The following is a 19,516-nucleotide window of genomic DNA, read 5'->3' as shown; positions in this document are numbered from 1 at the left end:
TCAAGTGTGTATTCAATTCACTATTCAAAACAACAGTGAAAGAGTTAATAAAAGCTGAATACATTACAGGATTACAAAGATTTTTATTTATTAGGGGATAGGGAGGGTATGGTATATATGGGATGAAACATTAATAACCTCTCTATTCTGCCAGACTGACCTATTACTTTGGAACTACTCTCTTAGCCCCACAGAGACTGTGAAACAGTGTTTTGGTGGTCTATAGGAGAGGTTCAGCTTGGCAAATGTAGTGGTAAGTGATGTCATTGAATGCGTACCATATGTATTGAGAGTCAGTGAATGCTATTCTCACTGCTGTGCACAGGCATATATAAGTGTTGGAATGGAAAAATCATTTTTATGAAAATATAGAGAAGTAAAACAAGAATGTTCTGTCCTGAGCCTGATCAGATCACCAGTAGCTGCCAAGAATGAACACTCCGTGTAAGGTTTTCTCTTCTTAATTCTCCAGCTTCCGGCCTTTTGTTGGCTCTCAAAAATACTCTATTCAGAAGGCCTTATTCAGCATGTTCTTTCCTGATATGATATGAACACCAAATGAAAGTTCCATTTTCTCCATTAAAGTAAAGCTGGGAGAATATTTTAGTGTGCATGGTTTGCAGCAGATGGTAATGATTAATTGATTTAGCTAACTTGCCAAATTGTTCTTTTTCCCAGTAGAGTTGGGTTTTATCAGAGAGATTCGTACTGCTAATCATTGTAACTTTTACTAACATATCAGAAAGAGTATAATTGTGTTTTAATTATTCTCATTACTATTAAAGACATTATGCTCTAATGCTACACTAATGGATATGTCAAATAAATAAAGCAGTTGATGCCTATTAGATATTTATGACCTATAAGATAGAGTAGAAGAATACATGGAGATATAAAAGTGAAGTAGCCAGTTATTTTACCCTTAAATTTTTATTAGTAAATCAATGTCCTTAGTAAAAGTCAAATGTCATTTTCTTAAGCTTGAATATATGCTGTCTTAAATCTTAATCTTACTTGTATTTTGTACAAAGACTGCCAAACAGTATGATTTTTTTATTGCATTTTAGGTTTTGGGGTACATGTACAGAACATGCAAGATAGTTGCATAGGTACACACATGGCAGTGTGTTTTGCTGCCTTTCTCCCCTTCATCCACATTTGGCATTTCTCCCCAGGCTATCCCTCCCCAGCTCCCCCACCCCTGCTGTCCCTTTCTTATTCCCCCCAATAGACCCCAGTGTGTAGTACTCCCTTCCCTGTGTCCATGTGTTCTCATTTTTCCTCACCTGCTTATGAGTGAGAATAACAGTATGATTTTAAAGTAATATTTAAAAAAATAAAAGCAGTATTTGTCCTTTATAATGGGACAACATAAATATAAATAATAAAATATATTGTTAGAGCAATTCTGTTAATATTTTGACATCTTTCATTTTAGATTTCTAATATCTGTATACATATAAGCAATATATATGTCTGTATAAATATATGTATATTTTTATTTTTACAAAATTTGGAAACACTCTGTAACACTTTCTCAACTAATTTTACTCAGGAATTCCTGTTACTAAAATGTTTTCAGAAATCTCCTTTTTAATGGGGAATGAAGTTTTAAATTAAATTTTTAAAATTTAGAGACAAGGTCTCATTCTGTTCCCCAGGCTAGAATGCAGTGGTGCCATCATAGCTTATGGAGCCTCAAATTCCTGGGCTCAAGTGATTCTTCTGCCTCAGCCTCCCAAGTGCTGGTATTACTGCTGGTGTGAGCCATTGAGCCTGGCCTTAAGGAATGAGTTTTCACTTTGTAAAGAAAATGCCGCTTTTTAGATTAGAAAAAGTCAATATACCCCTTACATTTCAGCTCCTAAAATTTTAACCAAGGATGCAGTGGGTTAGAACTAAATAATGAGGTAGCTGAAGCTATCACTATGACACGTTAACTTTATCACTGGTTCTTTTCATTCTGTACTTGGGCATGACACCTATAGGTATAAAGCAAGAGCCAATAACTTCCAGACTGTGCTTTAAAATTCAAAGTATAGACTGGTTAATAAGCACTACTTACAGCATGAGTATTAAAGAAAAAATGTCCAGACTGGGTGTGGTGGCTCAAGCTTCTGTAATCCAAGCACTTTGGAAGGCTAAGGTGAGAGGATTGCATGATCCAGGAATTTTTGAGTTTACAGTGAGCTATGGCTGCACCAGTGTACTCCAGCCTGAGCAACAGAGCAAGATTGTCTCAGAAAAAAAAAAAAAAAAAAAAAGAAAATCCAGGTTAAAATATTCAAAAGAGAACTTTTTTTTTCTTCCTTCAACTTTTAAGTTCAGGGGTACATATGCAGGATGTGCAGGTTTGTTACATAGCTATACATGGCCATGGTGGTTTGCTGCACAGATCACCCCATCACCTAGGTATTAAGCCTAGGTGATTAAGCCCAGCATTCATTAGCTTTTCTTCTTGATGCTCTCCCCCAACCTTGACAGGCCCCAATGTGTGTTGTTCCCCACGATATGTCTATGTATTTTCATAGTTCAGCTTCCACTTACAAGTAAGACGTGCAATATTTGGTTTTCTGTCCCTGTGTTAGTTTGCTGAGGATAATGGTTTCCAGCTCCATTTGTGTCCTGCAAAGGACATGATTTTGTTCCATTTTCTGGCTGCATAGTATTCCATGGTGTACATGTACCACATTTTCTTTATCCAGTCTATCATTGATGGGCATATAGGTTGATTCCTTGTCTTTGCTATTGTGAATAGTGCTGCAGTGACCATATGCATGTATGTATCTTTATAATAGAATGATTTATATTCCTTTGGGTATATAGCCAGTAATGAGATTGCTGAGTCAAATGATATTTCTACCTCTAGGCCTTTGAGGAATTGCCACACGGTCTTCCACAATGGTTGAACTAATTTACACTCTACCAACAGTGTAAAAGTATTCCATTTTCTCTGCTGTTTTTTGACTTTTTAATAATAGCTATTCTGACCGATGTGAGATGGTATCTCATTGTGGTTATGGTTTGCATGTCTCTAATGATCAGTGATGTTCAGCTTTTTTTTCATATGTTTGTTGGCCTCATATCTGTTGTCTTTTCAGAAGTGCATGTTCATGTCCTTTGCCAGTTTTTAATGGGATTGTTTTTTTCTTGTAACTTAAGTTTCTTGTAGACTCTGGAAACTTTGTCAGGTGGGTAGATTGCAAAAATTTTCTTCCATTCTGTAGGTTTACTGTTCACTCTGATGATAGTTTCTTTTGCTGTGCAGAAGCTCTTTAGTTTAATTACTTAGCTAATTAATTAAACTTGCAATTGCTTTTGGTGTTTTTGTCATAAAATCTTTGCCAGTACCTATGTATTGAATTATGGTATTGCCTGTATTTTCTTCTAGGGTTTTTATAGTTTTGGATTTTTTTTTTTCTTTTTTTCCAGAGATGGAGTCTTGCTCTGTTACCCAGGCTGCAGTGCAGTAGTGTGATCTAACCTCGCTGCAACCTCTGTCTCCCGGGTTCAAGCAATTCTCCTGCCTCAGCCTCTCAAGTTGCTAAGGTTACAGGTGTGCACCACTCACACCCAGCTAATTTTTGTATTTTTAGTAGAGATGGGGTTTCACCATGTAGGCCAGGCTGGTCTTGAACTCCTTACTTCAGGTGATCCACTCACTTCAGCCTCCCAAAGTGCTGGAATTACAGGTGTGAGCCACTGCTCCTGGCAAATATAGTTTTGTGTTTTACATTTAAGTCTTTAATCCATGTTGAGATGATTTTTGTATATGGTGTAAGGAAGGGGTCCAGTTTGAATTTTCTGCATATGGCTAGCCAGTTCTCCCAGCACCATTTATTAAATAGGGAGTCCTTTCCTCATTGCTTGTTTTTATCAGGTTTGTTGAAGATCAGATGGTTGTTGATATGCAAGCTTATTTATGAGTTTTGTAATTTGTTCCATTGGTCTCTGTGTCCGTTTTTATACCAGTACCATGCTGTTTTGGTTACTGTAGCCTTATAGTATATTTGAATTTGGGTAGCATGATACCTGCAGCTTTGCTTTTTTTTTTTTAGGATCGTCTTGGCTATTTGGGCTCTTTGGGCTCTTTCTTTGGTTCCATGTGAATTTTAAAATAGTTTTTTCTAATTATGTGAAGAATGTCAGTTTGATAGAAATAACATTGAATCTATAAATTACTTTGGGCAGCATGGCCATTTTCATGAGTATTGAGTCTTCCTGTGCATGAGCATGAAATGTTTTTCCATTTGTTTGTGTCCTCTCTGATTTCTTTGAGCAGTGGTTTGCAGTTCTTTCTGAAGAGGTCCTTCGCCTCTCTTCTTAGATGTATTCCTAGGTATTTATTTTTTTTTTAGCAATTTTGAATGGGAGTTCATTCATGATTTGGCTCACTGCTTGCCTGTTGTGTATAAGAGTGCTAGCGATTTTTGCACATTGATTTTGTATCATGAGACTTTGCTGAAGTTACTTATCAGTGTAAGAAGCTTTTGGGCTGAGATGATGGAGTTTTCTAGATATAGGATCATGTCATCTGCAAACAAAGATAATTTAACCTCTTCTCTTCTTATTTGAATATGCTTATTTCTTTCTCTTGCCTGATTGCCCTGGCCAGAACTTCCAATACTATGTTGAATAGGAATGGTGAGAGAGGGCATCCTTGTCTTGTACTGGTTTTCTAGGGGAATGCTTCCAGCCTTTGCCCATTCAGTATAATATTGACTATGGATTTGTCATAGATGGCTGTTATTATTTTGAGGTATGTTCCTTCAGTACCTAGTTTATTGAGAGTTTTTAATGAAGGGTGAGAGTTTTTAATGTGAAGGGATGTTGAATTTTATCAAAGGCTTTTTCTACATCTATTGAGATAATCATGTGGGTTTTGTCTTCAGTTGTGTTTATGTGATGAATCACATTTATTGATTTGCATATTTGAACCAACCTTGCATCCCAGGGATGAAGCCAACTTGATAGTGGTGGATACGCTTTTTGATGTGCTTTGGATTCGGTTTGCTAGTATTTTATTGAGGATTTTTGCATTGATGTTCATTAAGGATATGGCTTGAAGTTTTCTTTTTTTGTTGTGTCTCTGCCAGGTTTTGGTATTAGGATGATACTGGCCTCATAGAATGAGTTAGGGAAGAGTCCCTCCTTTTTAATTTTTTTGAATAGTTTCAGTGGAAATGGCACCAGGTCTTCTTTTACCTCTGGTAGAATTTAGCTGTGGATCCATCTGGTCATGGGCTTTTTTTTTTTTTTTGGTTGGTAGGCTATTTATTACTGCCTCAATTTCAGAACTTGTTATTTGTCTATTCAGGGATCCAATTTCTTCCTGGTTCAGTCTTGAGAGAGTATATGTGTCCATGAATTTATCCATTTCTTCCAATAGATTTTCTAGTTTATGTGGATAGAAATGTTTATAGCATTCTCTGATGGTTGTTTGTATTTCTGAGGGCTCAGTGGTGATATCCCTGTTAACATTTTTGATTGTGTTTGATTATTCTCTCTTTTCATATTAATCTAGCTTTCAGTCATCTATTTTATTATTTTAAAAAAACCAGCTTCTGAATTCATTGTTTTTTGAAGGACTTTTCATGTCTCTGTCTCCTTCAGTTCCACTCTGATCTTAGTTATTTCTTGTCCTCTGCTAGCTTAGAGGTTTGTTTGCTTTTGGTTCTCTAGTTGTTTTAGTTGAGATATTAGGTTTTTAATTTGACATCTTTCAGCTTTTTGATTTGGGCATCCAATGCTATACATTTTCCTCCTAGCACTGCTTTAGCTGCATCCCAGAGATTCTAGCATATTGTCTCTTTGTTCTCAGTAGTTTCAAAGAACTTCTTGATTTCTTCCTTGATTTCGTTAATTATCCAAGAGTCATTCAGGAGCAGATTGTTCAATTTCTGTGTAATTGTATGGTTTTGAGTGAATTTCTTAGTCTTGAGTTCTGATTTGATTGCACTGTGGTCTGAGATACTGTTATGATTTCTCTTCTTTTGCATTTGCTGAAGAGTGTTTTAAATCTAATTATGTGATTAATTTTAGAGTAAGTGCCATGTGGCAATGATAAGAATGTAGATTGTTGTTTTGGGGTAGAGAGGTTTTTATTTTTTAATTTTTTGAGACAGAGTCTCATCCATCACCCCAAGCTAGAGTGCAGTGATACAATCTCAGCTCACTGCAACCTCTGTCTCCTGGGTTGAAGTGATTCTTCTGCTTCAGCCTCCCTAGTAGCTGGGATTATAGGCAAATGCACTGCGTTCAGCTAATTTTTGTATTTTTAGTAGTGATAGGGTTTTGCCATGTTGGCCAGGCTCTTCTTGAACTCCTGGCTTTAAGTGATCCACAAACCTGGCCTCCCAAAGTGCTGGGGTTATAAGCATGAGTCATTGCACCTTGCCTAGGTAGAGAGTTCTATTGCTGTCTCTCAGGTCCACTTGATCCAGAACTGAGTTCAGGTCCTGAATATTTTTGTTAATTTTCTGTCTTGATGATCTGTCTAATATTGTCAGGGGGGTATTAAAGTCTCCCACTATTTTTGTGTGGGAGTCTAAAGTCTAAGTGTCTTTGTAAGTCTCTAAGAACTTGCTTTATGAATCTGGGTACTCCCGTATTAGTGTATGTATATATTTAAGATAGTTAGCTCTTCTGGTTGAATTGAACCCTTTACCATTATGTAATGCCCTTTTTTGTCTTTTTTGATCTTTGTTGGTTTAAAGTGTGTTTTGTGGGCTAAATGCGGTGCTTATGCCTGTAATTCTAGCACTTTCGGAGGCTGAGGTGGGTGGATCACCTGAGGTCAGGCGTTCAAGACCATCCTGGCCAACATGGTGAAACCCCATCTCTACTAAAAATATAAAAAATTAGCCAGGCATGTTGCTGGGTGTCTGTAAACCTAGCTACTTGGGAAGCTGAGGCAGGGGAATTTCTTGAACCCAGGAGGCAGAAGTTGCAGTCAGTTGAGATGCGCCATTGCACTCCATCATGGGTAACAAGAAACTCTATCTCAATGAAATGAAATGAAATGGAAAGAAAAGAAAGAAAGAGGAAGGAAGGAGGGAGGGAGGGAAGGGAAGGAAGGAAGGAAGGAGGGAGGGAGGGAGGGAGGGAGGGAGGGAGGGAGGAAGGAAAGAAAGAAAATACGTAAGTGTGTTTTGTCAGAAACTAGGATTGAGACCCCAGCTTTTTTTTTTTTGTTTTCCTTTTGCTTGGTAAATTTTCCTCCATCCCTTTATTTTGAGCTTTTGTGTGTCTTTGCATGTGAGATGTGTCTCTTGAAGACAGCATACTGATGGGTGTTGGCTCTTTGTTTAGCTTGCCATCTGTGTCTTTTAATTGTTGCATTTAGGCCATTTATATTTGAGTTTAGTATTGTTATTTGTGAGTTTGATCCTGGCATCATGATGCTAGCTGGTTATCTTGCAGACTTGTTTATGTGGTTGCTTCATAGTGTCACTGGTCTGTGTACTTCAGTGTGTTTTTGTAGTGGCTGGTAATGGTTTTTCCTTTCCATATTTAGTGCTTCCTTTAGGAGCTCTTGCAAGTCCCTGGTGGTGATCAATTCCCTCAGCATTTTCTTGTCTGAAAAGGATCTTATTTCTCCTTCACTTATGAAGCTTAGTTTGGCCAGGTATGACATTTTGGGTTGGAAATTCTTTTTTTTAAGAATGTTGAATATTGGCCCCCACTCTCTACTGGCTTGTAGGGTTTATGCGAAGAGGTTCGCTGTTAGTCTGATAGGCTGCCCTTTGTAGGTGACATGGCCTTTCTCTTTGGCTGCTCTTAATATTTTTCCTTTTATTTTGACCTGGCAGAATCTGTTGATTATGTGTCATGGGGTTGGTCTTCTTGTGGAGTATCTTACTGGGTTCTTGCATTTCCTGAATTTAAATGTTGGCCTGTCTTGTTCGTTTAGGGAAATTCTCCTGGATGATATTTTGAAGTATGTTTTCCAACTTTGTTCCATTCTCCCTGTCTCTTTTGGGTACCCCAGTCAGTCATAGGTTCAATCTCTTTACATAATACCATATTTCTTGAAGGTTTTGTTCATTCCTTTTCATTATTTTTTCTCTATTCTTGTCTGCCTGTCTTATTTCAGAAAGATAGTCTTCAGGCTCTGAGATTCTTTCCTTGGCTTGGTCTATTCTACTGTTGTTACTTGTGATGGCATTGTGAAGTTCTCACATTGTTTTTCTGTTCCATCAGGTCAGTTATGTTCCTCTCTAAATTGGCGATTCTGGCTATCAGTCATGTATTTTATGATGATTCCTAGCTTCTTTGCATTGGGTTATAATGTGCTCCTTAGCTCAGCAAAGTTTTGTTATTACCCACCTTCTGAAGCCTCCTTCTGACAGTTCAGCCCTCTGAGCCTCACCCCAGTTCTGTGCCCTTGCTGGAGAGGTGTTGGGGTCATTTGAGGAGAAGAGGCACTCTGGCTTTTTGAGTTTTCAGTATTTTTGTGTTGATTCTTTCTCATCTTTGTGGGTTTATCTACTTTCAACTTTGAGGTTACTGACCTTTGAATGGAGTTCTTGTGGGGTCTGTTTTGTTGATATTGTTGTTGTTTTAACAGACGGACCACTCTTCTGTAGGGCTGCTGCAGTTTGCTGGGGGTCTGCTCTAGATCCTAGCTGCCTGGGCTTTTCCCATGACTGGTGGTTTCACCAGTGAAGGCTGCAAAACAGCAAAGATAGCAGTCTTCTTCTTCTGGATGCTCTGTCCCAGGGGATTACTGATTTGTTGCTAGCCTGAACATGCCTATAGGAAGTGGCTGGAGATCCCTGTTGAGAGGTGTCATCTAGTCAGGAGGAACAGGACCAGGGAACTGCTTAAAGAAGTAGTTTGGCTACTTTTTTTTTTTTTTTTTTTGGGTACAGCAGGTATGCAGCATTGGGGGAACCTTTTCTTGTCCAGACTATTTGTGTTCTCCAAAGCTGACAGGCTGGAACAGCTGAGTCTACTGAACCACTGAATGGCAGCCACCCCTTCCACTGGCATCTCTCTCCCAGAGAGATCACTGCACTGTCTGTAGAACCCTTGCTGGAGTGACTAAAACCCCTGCAGGGAGGTCCTACTCCTGAGGAGGAATGGATCAGGGTCCCAATTAAGGAAGCAGTCTGGCAACCAACTGACAAGGCAGCTGTGCTGCATTGTGGGGGACTCTTACTCATCCAGACCATTTGTGTTCTTCAAAGCTGGCAGACTCGAACAGCTGAGTCTACTGAACTGCAGAGATGGTCTCCCTACAGGAGTTCTGTCCTGGGGAGTGATTAGAGAGCTCTGTCTTTAGAACTGTGGCTGGAGTGGCTGAAGCCCTCTCAGGGAGGTCCCACCCAGTGAGGAAGAATGGATTGAGGTCCTGCTTAAGGAAGCAGTATGGCCACAATCTGGCAAGGCAGCTGTGCTGCACTGTGGGAGACCCATCCTTGTCTGGACTGTTTGTATGCTCCAAAGCCAGCCGGCTGGAACAGCTGAATCTACTGAACCACAGAGACGGTGGCCACCCCTTTACCCCAGTAACTCAGTTCCAACTCAGGCCGACTCCAGCCTGTTACCATTGGGTGGCTGGAATTCCAAGCCAGTGAGTCTTAACTTATGAGGTACTGTGGAAGTGGGGCCTATAGGGTGACACTGCTTGGCTTCCTAGATTTAGCCCCATGCCTGGGGGTATGCAAGGATGGATCTTCTGCCTTTCTGGCGATTCTGGGGCTGGAGTACGTAAAACTCCTGGGTCTCCATGTGTGCCTGAGTGGCTGTTCTGCTGATACTTCACATAGCTCTGTGTATCAGACCCAAGGCCCTGGTGTCCTGGGCTCATGAGGGGATATCCTGATCTACGGGTTGCAAAGATCCATGGGAGAAGCGTGATTGCCTCACTACTTCCTTTGGTTGGGGGTGGGGGTTCCTTTGGCTCTGTGCCACTTCTGGGTGGGCTGTCACCCTACTCTGCTTTTTGCCATTCTCCTTGGGTCGAGTTGTTGCCTAGATAATCCCACAGTGAAAACTGAATTCACAGTGAAGGTGCTGAATTCACTCACTGCTTTCATACCTTTTGTCATGCCCACAGACTGCAGCTGCTTCTGATCGGCCATCTTGCAAGAGAACTTTCTAAAGTTTTTTGCCAGTTAAAAAATACTTACGAAAACTTTCAAACATATAAAAGTAGAGAGAATTGTACAATGAACCTATATCAAAAATGGTTTAAATTATAGCTCATAGTCTTATTTCGCCTCTACATCTCTGTACCCACTCCCACTGGATTTTTCTGAAGCAAACAACTGACATTATATCAAGAAAGTGTTTTTTATTGAGAGCATATCTTCTTCAGAGCTGGGACTGGACAATCTCAAAAGTTGACTGTTGTGTAGTATGAGTTGGGCATCAGAAAAATGTTACATTGGCAAAGGACTGTGCAGTTTATTTAGCAAGCACTCACTAAATGCCATTGTGTTGAAATGCTGGACTAAGTGCTGAAGTTACAGATTTAGAAGACATTGTGCTTCGAAGAGCTGTCTTTCTTGGAGAGGTTACAGGTAAACCCTACATAATTATACAATAGAGGAAGTGTGGGATTTTATATATATCTAGGTGTGTATGGATACACATGTATGTGTATATGTATGAGATGAATGTGTATATATGTATATACATGCCTACACACATGTACATACATACACATATATAGGCTAGTATAGGAATACCTAGGAAAACTATAACTCAGGGCATAAAATTACTTGTCATTAATAATTACCTGTAATATATCTTGCTTTTACTTGTTTTTAAATATCCTTATGAAGACAGTTACTAGAAAGACATACGTGAAAGAAGTTACTGAACAATTTGATTTATGTTTATTACACAGATGAGAGAGAAAATAGGTTTTTTTCTTTACCGTATTTATGATCAGATTACTGTAGAACAAAGGAAAAGAAATGTATGTTGTTTTATTGCCAGGTTTACATTAAAGGTCAAAGTCTGTAAATGTAGCAAATATCACGAAGTATTGATTTACATTAGTCTATTGGCTCATGCGTAATTGTGAGTGAATTGGAGAAGCTCATCTTGCACTATTGATCCATTCTTCAGCTGGTGTATTTGTTCATGAGGCCAATTCCATAGGACATACTTCTTTCTGAAGCATGAGTTGCAGTAGACCTGACAGGCTTTCTTGTGAGATGGACAATTATTATTAAACTGACAATTCTTAGATCACTGCTTGGAATCTGTGATAGGCTGCTACTGACTGGAACTAATGACTATTTATTAATTTTTGTCAGATACTTCCATTATTTATCAGCATCTTGATAATCTGTAATAGGCTTTAAAGTTCTTAGCTAACACTATTAAGATTGGCTAAAGACAATATTAAATGTGAAATATCCTTGCTGAGAATAATATATTAATATTTTTATGTAGTATTTTAAAGTTTAGCATTCATCATAAATCCCAACTCGGTGAGGTAGCATTTTTATTATTCTCTTTTCATAGCTACAGGAACTGAAGCCTAATGATTGTAAGTGACTTTTTCAAATTTACCTAGTAAGTTGTAAAGCTAGTTTTCAAACTCGTTCATTTATTCAACAAATATTCATCTTTAGTCTGTTTGTGAAAGGCACTAGGGATAAGGATATGAAAACTCGTGGTATGTACATCCTGAGAGAGAGCCAGATATTAAACTAATCAATCACATAATTATTTAATTACATATGGTAAGTGGTGCAAAGGAGTACAATTTGGTATGAGAGCATGTGACAGTAGGACATGCCCTAGTGTGGAGGTTCTTTGAGGAAATATTTCATCTGAGTTCTGAAGAAAGTAGAGGAGGCGGGGAGTGTTCCAGATGGAGGGAGTAGCCTATGCATCTTGAGGGGAAAGGACTATTGTGAGGTTTAGAAACTGAAATTAGGCAGGTGTGTTTGGAACACAAAGAATGAGTAATAAAGATATCTGGTGAGGTAGTCAGGGACCAAATTTCATTCTTTTTAGTAGAAAAAAATCAACAAATTGTTTAGTGGCTACCATCCATGAGGCATTATTATGTGATGTAGTATGAAAGAATATAAACCTTCAACCTAAATTAGAAAAGATCTGTCAGATAGTGTCCAAAGAAGGCTGAAGCTAGTTATGGACTCTTGTGGGTAGTGTGGCATTTGAAGATGAATTTTTGTTAATAAGATATGTAGCCTAAACTAGGATATGCTTCTTTTTAATCATTGGTTTAAGGATTTAAGGCCTTTCCTCTCACTTTTGTGAAAATTGGGGAATCTCTATCCAGGATTTCTGCAGTGACAGCCTTATTGTCAGAATCTTGTGGAAAGCTCTTTAGAAGGACTTTAGGATGCTGCTTCTACATTTTCTTTTATAATTTCTTCAGAAAAGATCCTGCATGATTCCTACTGTGTTGCTACCCAGCCAGTGATATCTAGTGATATTTAAATCAGTTGATGAACATTTCCCAAGCTTCAAGCCTCTCAGGTGCAGGGATAATGGGGATTAAGCTATACGAGGCAGATATTGGTGCTTTATTTTAGAAACAGCTGTTATCTCTTAACAGATATCAGAAGGATTTCCAAGGCTTTATAGACCATCACCAAAATTAGTAATTTTATTCTGTTTCATTTGGGCAATATGTAAGGAAGTAATGTATTAACCATGTGAGTCCTATAAAGATAGGTTGGAAAAAACATATGCTTTTATGGAAAGGAGAGAACGCTTTTAGTATCAATCAGCCTTTCAGCTTAAAACATCTGAACACAATTTAAAGCCTCAAACTTAATGGCATTTAAAAAAATTCTTTGCATTAAAAGAGAATAGGTATAAAAAATGAATAGGAAAGTCATGATTTTTTAAAAATATATTTTCAAACATTGGATAATTATGTTAAAAAAGCAAACAATGGCATAATGAAAAAAGACTTGTCCTATTTACTTGCATTATCATGAAAATATGAACGTTTTAATTTTACTTGAAAAAGAACTCAGATGCTTATTTTTTAAAAATTTTTGATAGATAATATTTTACATACTTATTGGGCACATATGATTTTTTGTTACATACCTAGAATGTGTAATGAATAAGTCAGGGTATTTGGGATATGTATCACCTTGAGTATTTATCATTTCTATGTGTTGGGAACATTTCAAGTTCTCTTTACTTAGATCTTCTTTAATTTTTCATTGGAACGACATTCCAGAACCTTTATGATTTGACCTCTGCTAAACTTTTAGCCCCAGTTCTTGCTACTTTTTACCTCTAAATTCTTTTTTCACTATACCAAACTCATCACAGTTCCCTTCACACCACACCATTTTCTACTTTTACACTCATTTGCTTTCCTTTGCCTGGAACACCTTACACATCACATCTTCATATGATTAATAACAGACTCCAGAATCAGACAGCCTGGGTTGAATTCATCTAAAGCTTTTAATATAGTGCCAGTCTCATGATAGGTGCTCAGTAAATGTTAGTTTTTCTGAAGACTATATTTACTGCATCCACTAGATTGTGAATTCTTTGAGAACAGTAATCATTTTGTTGCTTTTCTTGTACACCTAGTACATAATGTAGTGCTTGGCATATAGTAGGTGCTCTATATCAGTTTTTGCTCAAGCTCTAGAAAGAAAAGCTGAAGAATATTGTTCAGGATGTTCAAACATCATGCTATTAAGAAATATCCTTCTAGAGTCTGATGTTTTATCAAATTAGATGTCCTGTTTTGATGATCTTCACACAATGTTTTGCAAGTTTGTAAGCAAATTAAGGGTAAATGTAATAGAGAAGTCAGTATCTTTTTTATTGTAACTGAAGAATGCAATGTCTCAAGTGATTAATATGTTTCTAGTTTCACTTTCTCTTGCCTCATTTTGTGAAATTACTGACCAAATCTTTATTTTTTGTACAGCTTTATGAAACTCAGTTTATTAGGAATCATGCAGAAGATTGTTACTGCTAATAAATAGAAATCATTACTGCTAATGAAAATTATGGCATTGCTGTGATAGGGAATTGTCTATATAAATGTTAAGGTGTCTGCATATTGTGGCCTTTAATGTAATTAGCTATGTTCTAGCAAGATTGAATATTATTCAAAGGATTAAACTAATCTGAATATTAAGGATAAAGTAGACCTAGATTAGACTGGTTTTACTGTTACTATTTTGTAATCATTTTCTCATTATAATTATGGATCCTTGTATAAGAAAAATGTTTTTGAAAGATTATGTACTCAACATCATCTTTGAATTTTTCACTTCCTGTTTTGTTAGTAAAGTGGATAAAGGGCATAAGGGTTAAAGCAAATGATCTTAATACATTAATGTGTCTGATTAATACCTGCTATAAGATAGGTGAACCTTAAACACAGCATTCTAGGTGAAAGAAACTAGACACAAAAGACCACATATTGTGTAACTCAATTTATATGAGATGTTCACAACTGGAAAATTTGTAGAGATGGAACATAGATTAGTGGCTTTCAGGAGCTTGGGGTGGGAGGAAATGGTGAATGACTGCAGATGGATGTGGAGCTTCTTCTGGGGGTGATAAATTCTAATATTGATTGTGGTGATAGATGTACAATTCTGTGAATATACTAAAATCTCTGAATTGTATAAAAGGGTGAATTTATGGTGTGTGAATTATATTTCAATGAAGTTTTCAAATTCTAGTGTTCTGTAGCACTGTAAGATGACTGTAGTTAACAATAATATAATTTCAAATAGCCGGAAGTAGTATAATGACTGTTCACAAAAAATGAAAGATGTTTGAGATGGTGGGTATGCTGATTACCCCAGTCTGATCACTATACATTATATGTATTGCAACATCACTGCGTACCCCACAAATATGAACAGTTTTTTATGTATCAGTTTTAACAACTCTACAAATAAATACTAAAAGGTAAAAAATTATGGTGTTGGATTAGCTTATAGTTTACCCAATAAGCTAATTTAGACCTGCAGTCTATGCTATCTTAATTCATATATGCTATCTTCACACAGTGTTTTAATTCACACCCTATTTTTTCAAGACAGAAGCAGTGAATTTGTGTTTCATTTTATTTTTAGGGCCTAGTAATCTCTCTATATGATATACTTCAGTAAATGTTCATTTAAACATGATGACCATTAGTTTATTGTATTGTGAAAATCTGCATTTTTTTCCCTAGGGGAAAAAAGTATTTTCTTGTTGTAATAGAAATAGTGATTGTATGGTGGGACTAAGAGGCTGTCAACTTGTCTACATGCCCTGAGAAAGATAGCAAACTTTAGTCAATAGACTTGTTAAATGAAGGATGTGAAAATTACATAGTTTTCTGATAATTCTTACTTTTTCATGGTTAAAGTACCAAAGTTTGCTTTTTCTTTTAGATATTTGAAACTATTGAAACATTCTGAAATTTCTTGTTTATTTTCACAGTCACATATTCCTGACCAGTAATCTTGCAAGCGAGAGAGAAAACGTTTATTGAATACATTTATTATTTTATTTTATTTTTCTAGAGATGGGATCGATCTCTGTTACCCAGGCTGAATGTAGTGGTGCAGTCACGGCTTACTGCAGCTTCAACTTCCCAGGCTCAAACAATCCCCCAACCTCAGCCTCCCTAGTAGCTGGGACCACAGGCATGTGGCACTACACATGGATAATTTTTTAAAAAGATTTTTGTAGCAATGGGGTCTTACTGTTTTGCCCAGACTGGTCTCAAATTCCTGGGCTCAACCAATCCTCTCACCTCAGCCTCCCGAAATACTACTGTACTCAGTAAATAAATTTAGTTATGAATAAATTGTCAACATATTGGCCCAGTAAAGAAAGTAACTACATGTCTTATAGAAATGGTAAATAAATAAGAATGAACTCCTACAAAGTGTATGCTTACTCAGGAATATTATAGGGACTTTCCCGGGGGCTCTTTGGGACCCAGATTAGATGCTCTAATATGCTCATGTTCTCTCAGATAAAAAAATAGTTTTGAACAAATAGGGCTCTTATAATCTAATCATTTTATTGTGAAACCAAGGGAGCCTCTTTGGGTAAACATTAAGTATCATTTCAAGTGAAACCTGGATTTAGGTTATATCAAAATATGGTAGAAACAAAGGATTAATGTATGGGCTTTTCCTTGAAGATTCTGTCGTTGTTCCTATTTATGTCGTGTTTAGGGAGTACTCCAAAATAGTTTATCTCAACTTATATTTGAACACATTTTAGGCTGTATTTGAGATTTCATAATTTAAATTTTTCTACTTTGTCACTTGTGTAAGGACAAAGAAAACAAAGCGAACTGCATTTGTTATATTCATGGCTGCTAAAAGGTTCCTGGCTAGGATTCTAAGACTGTTACCTCCATAGGGTTGAATCTTATAGTGGTTGATTTGTTCTTTGTTTTATTAAAGGGAGATAGGCTTCTGGCGTGAGGAGAATTACCACAAATTTCTTGCTGCCACCACCACTTCCCACCTATTTTGCCTTTTTTTTTTTTTTTAAACCAAAGGCTCAGGTCAATATACTATTTTGTTGACAACAGCCAGTTTAAGATGGAATGTTAATCATTTTTCTGTGAAAATCTTGGCTACTGTGTTTTTGGAAATTTGTGTCTTTATAGACTGTAGCCCTCCTACATGTTACTCAGCACCCACTCTTTCTTCTCTTCTTTTGCTAATTGTTTCAACTTCAACATTACCATTAAAATTATAGTTTATTAATTAAAATTATATGAATTTGGAATCTAAAGTAAAATATTCAACTTGACTTTTAAAAAGCAACCATCCTCAGCCCTAATCCTTACTTCTTCCCAGGAGCAAACATTTTTCAACTCTTGTAGCTTGTTCTATTTGAGTTATAATGTTACTGATTTTTCAGTTTTAGCGATTATCTATTGATTTTTAGTTACTGAAGTTTAAAATTTAAGTAATACCTATTGTCTGTAACACCTACCTATGTATTTCTGATCGCCTAGTCTCGCACTGTAGTTTTATTGTAATTTTGGTTAGATGAGTGCTTCTCAGTTCTGGCTGTATGTTAGAATCACTAGGAAACTTGAGTGAACAAATCTAGGTACCTAAGACTCAACCTCACAATTCTGCTTTATGTGTTTTGGGGAGGACCCTGGGTATCTATGTTTTTAAAAAAAGTTTTCATTTGCTTCTAATGTGCAGCCTGGTTTGAGAACCACTGAGCAAATAATAAATAAATCAGTATTTATTATGACTGTGTAAATGCTTTTCATAGCTCAGCTATGTAGTAAGTCATTACTTTTCCTTTCTTGCTCATATTTTCCCCCTGGTGTTAAGAAATAATTTATTGTTTATTTAATTTTTTATATACCTTTTTATACATTCATTAAAAGTATGTTGAACTTCTGTGTTAGGGATATGGCTGTGAATAAGCAGATTAAAATTCTCCTTGTTCTCCTAAAGTCTAAGGGGGAGAGATGTACAGTAAACTAAATAAATAAAGTACATAATATATTAGATGTCATTAAGATATCATTCTGTGGAGAATAATAAAGCAAGAAATAAGAAAAAGGAATATTGGAAGTAGGATGAGGTTATAATTTCAAATAGGGTCATTAGGGAGGACTTCCTCAAGAAGATGATATTTAAGTAAAGGCTTGAAGGCTGTGAAAGATTCACACAGATCATCTGGGGGTAAGGGTGTTCTCATCAGTGGGATTCATAAGTGCAATGGCTTGAGGTGGGATCCTGCCTTGTATTCTTGAGTAGACAGAGGCAGTGTGTTTGGAGCAAGTGAGGAGGAGGACCAAGGGTTAGATTGGGTAAGACCTTAGGAGGCTATTGTCACGATGTTGGCTTTCATTTGCAGCTAGATGAGAAGTCTTTATAGTTTTCTAAGCAGAGGAGTGACTTTATCGGACTTAGGGTTTAAAAGGATTTCTCTGGCTTCTGCTTGGAGAATAGATGGGAGAAGGCACTGGCAGAATAAGGAGACTGTTGGTAGGCTAAGACAGAACTTACAAAGGATACGATGATGACTTGGACAAGGGTGGTAATAAGCAGTGGCACTGGTGAAAAGTGGTCAGGTTCTGGGAATTTTTTTTTTTTTTTAGCTACCGTATTAACTAATTGGAAAAAACTTTAATGTAGAACCAACAGGATTTTCTGATGGATTGAATATGGTGTGTGAGAGCAAAAGAGGGGTCAGTGGCGACTCCAAGGTTTTTGGCATGAACAATTGGAGGAATGGACTTTTAGCTAACTAAAATGGCAAAGACTGCCGGGGGAGCAGATGTTTTTTGTAGGATAGGGAGATCTGGAGCTTCATTTTGGACGTGTTAAGCTTAAGGTATTTATTAGACACCTGAGGTAAGAGGTTGGATATAGCAATCTGGAGTTCAGGGAGATGACAAGGCTAGAGATAGGCATTTATAGATTCATATAAAGTCAATAAACACAAATGAATGCAGTATAAATGGTAAAGGGGCCCAAAGACTGAAACCTGGAATACTCACATGGAAAGAGATTGGGGAAATGAGGATTCAGCAAAACAAACTGAGAAAGACTAAGCAGTGATGTAGGAGGAAGACCAGGGAAGTTTGGTGTCCTGGAAGCCATGCGAAACTGTGTTTTGAGGAGAGAGTGATCAGTCTGTAAGATGCTGCTAATGGATTCAGTTAATTTGAGAACTGAGGATCGACTCTTGGATTTAGCAGTATGGAGCTTATGAATGGCCTTGACGGGATCAGATTTGGTGGAGTGGTGGGATGAAAGTCTGTTTGGTATGCATTTAAAAGATGACAGGAAGAGAAAATTGGAGATGAGGAGTATATTATGAATCAAATTTTTCAAATCTCCCCAGTTGTGTTAAATTTATATTAACATGTTCAAACTCAAGAGGCATTTGAACAATTTTTCTTGAAGAAATCTCTTTGGGCTGGAGCCTTCTGATCTGCTCCTGAAATCTTCATTTTCCATCAGGAAAGGAATACCTTTCATGCCCTTACATTTAATTCAGTAATTTTTGTATCCCATATTTTCTTTATTGTTTTTGAGTTACATATTCTTCAGCAGTTTTATGAGAAAGGGAGCATGAGAAGAAAAAGTTTAAAACTTTGTATGTCTGAGAATGTCTTTATTTTTCTCTAACAAGAGATGAATAGTTTGAATGGTTGTAGTACTGGAGGTTGGGAATAATTTTCCCCTCTCAGATTTGGAGACGGGAAATTTTTTTATTTAGCCATTTTGTTGAGATTTCTGATGCAATTTAAAATATTGATCCTTTATATGAAAACCTTCTTAGTTCTGGAAGCTTATACAATCTTCTTTGTCTCCAATGTTCTGAAATATAATAGTATGCTCTAGGGAGGCTCTATTTTCATCATTTGTGTAGGTTACTTAATGGACAACTTCCAATCTAAAAACTCATGTTGTTTTATTTAGGAAAATTTCTTTGAATGAGTTCTTTAATGATTTCATTTTCACAGTTTTATCTGTTTTCTGATTTCCTTGAGCTATTTTTATTCAGATATTGAATCTCAGGAGCTAATTTTCCTATA

The 19,516-nt window shown here is 37.0% G+C and overlaps 1 protein-coding gene and 1 pseudogene across 5 annotated transcripts in view; both read left to right on the top strand.

Annotated features, from left to right (window-relative positions):
• Positions 1 to 19,516, top strand: part of TTC28 (tetratricopeptide repeat domain 28) — a 708,603-nt gene that overhangs the window by 165,979 nt on the left and 523,108 nt on the right. The gene's annotated exons all lie outside the window — the stretch shown is intronic.
• The window catches only part of LOC144581398 (uncharacterized), a 59,022-nt pseudogene extending 39,506 nt beyond the window's left edge, over positions 1 to 19,516 (top strand). Inside the window, exon 3 of the transcript XR_013532092.1 lies at positions 1 to 19,516. This exon is cut by the window's left edge and continues 21,380 nt beyond it. The product of XR_013532092.1 is annotated as an uncharacterized LOC144581398 (transcript).

The sequence above is a fragment of the Callithrix jacchus genome, chromosome 1, assembly GCF_049354715.1.
Source record: "Callithrix jacchus isolate 240 chromosome 1, calJac240_pri, whole genome shotgun sequence".
Lineage (NCBI taxonomy): Eukaryota > Metazoa > Chordata > Mammalia > Primates > Cebidae > Callithrix > Callithrix jacchus.
This window is presented reverse-complemented; position numbering and strand designations above follow the sequence as displayed.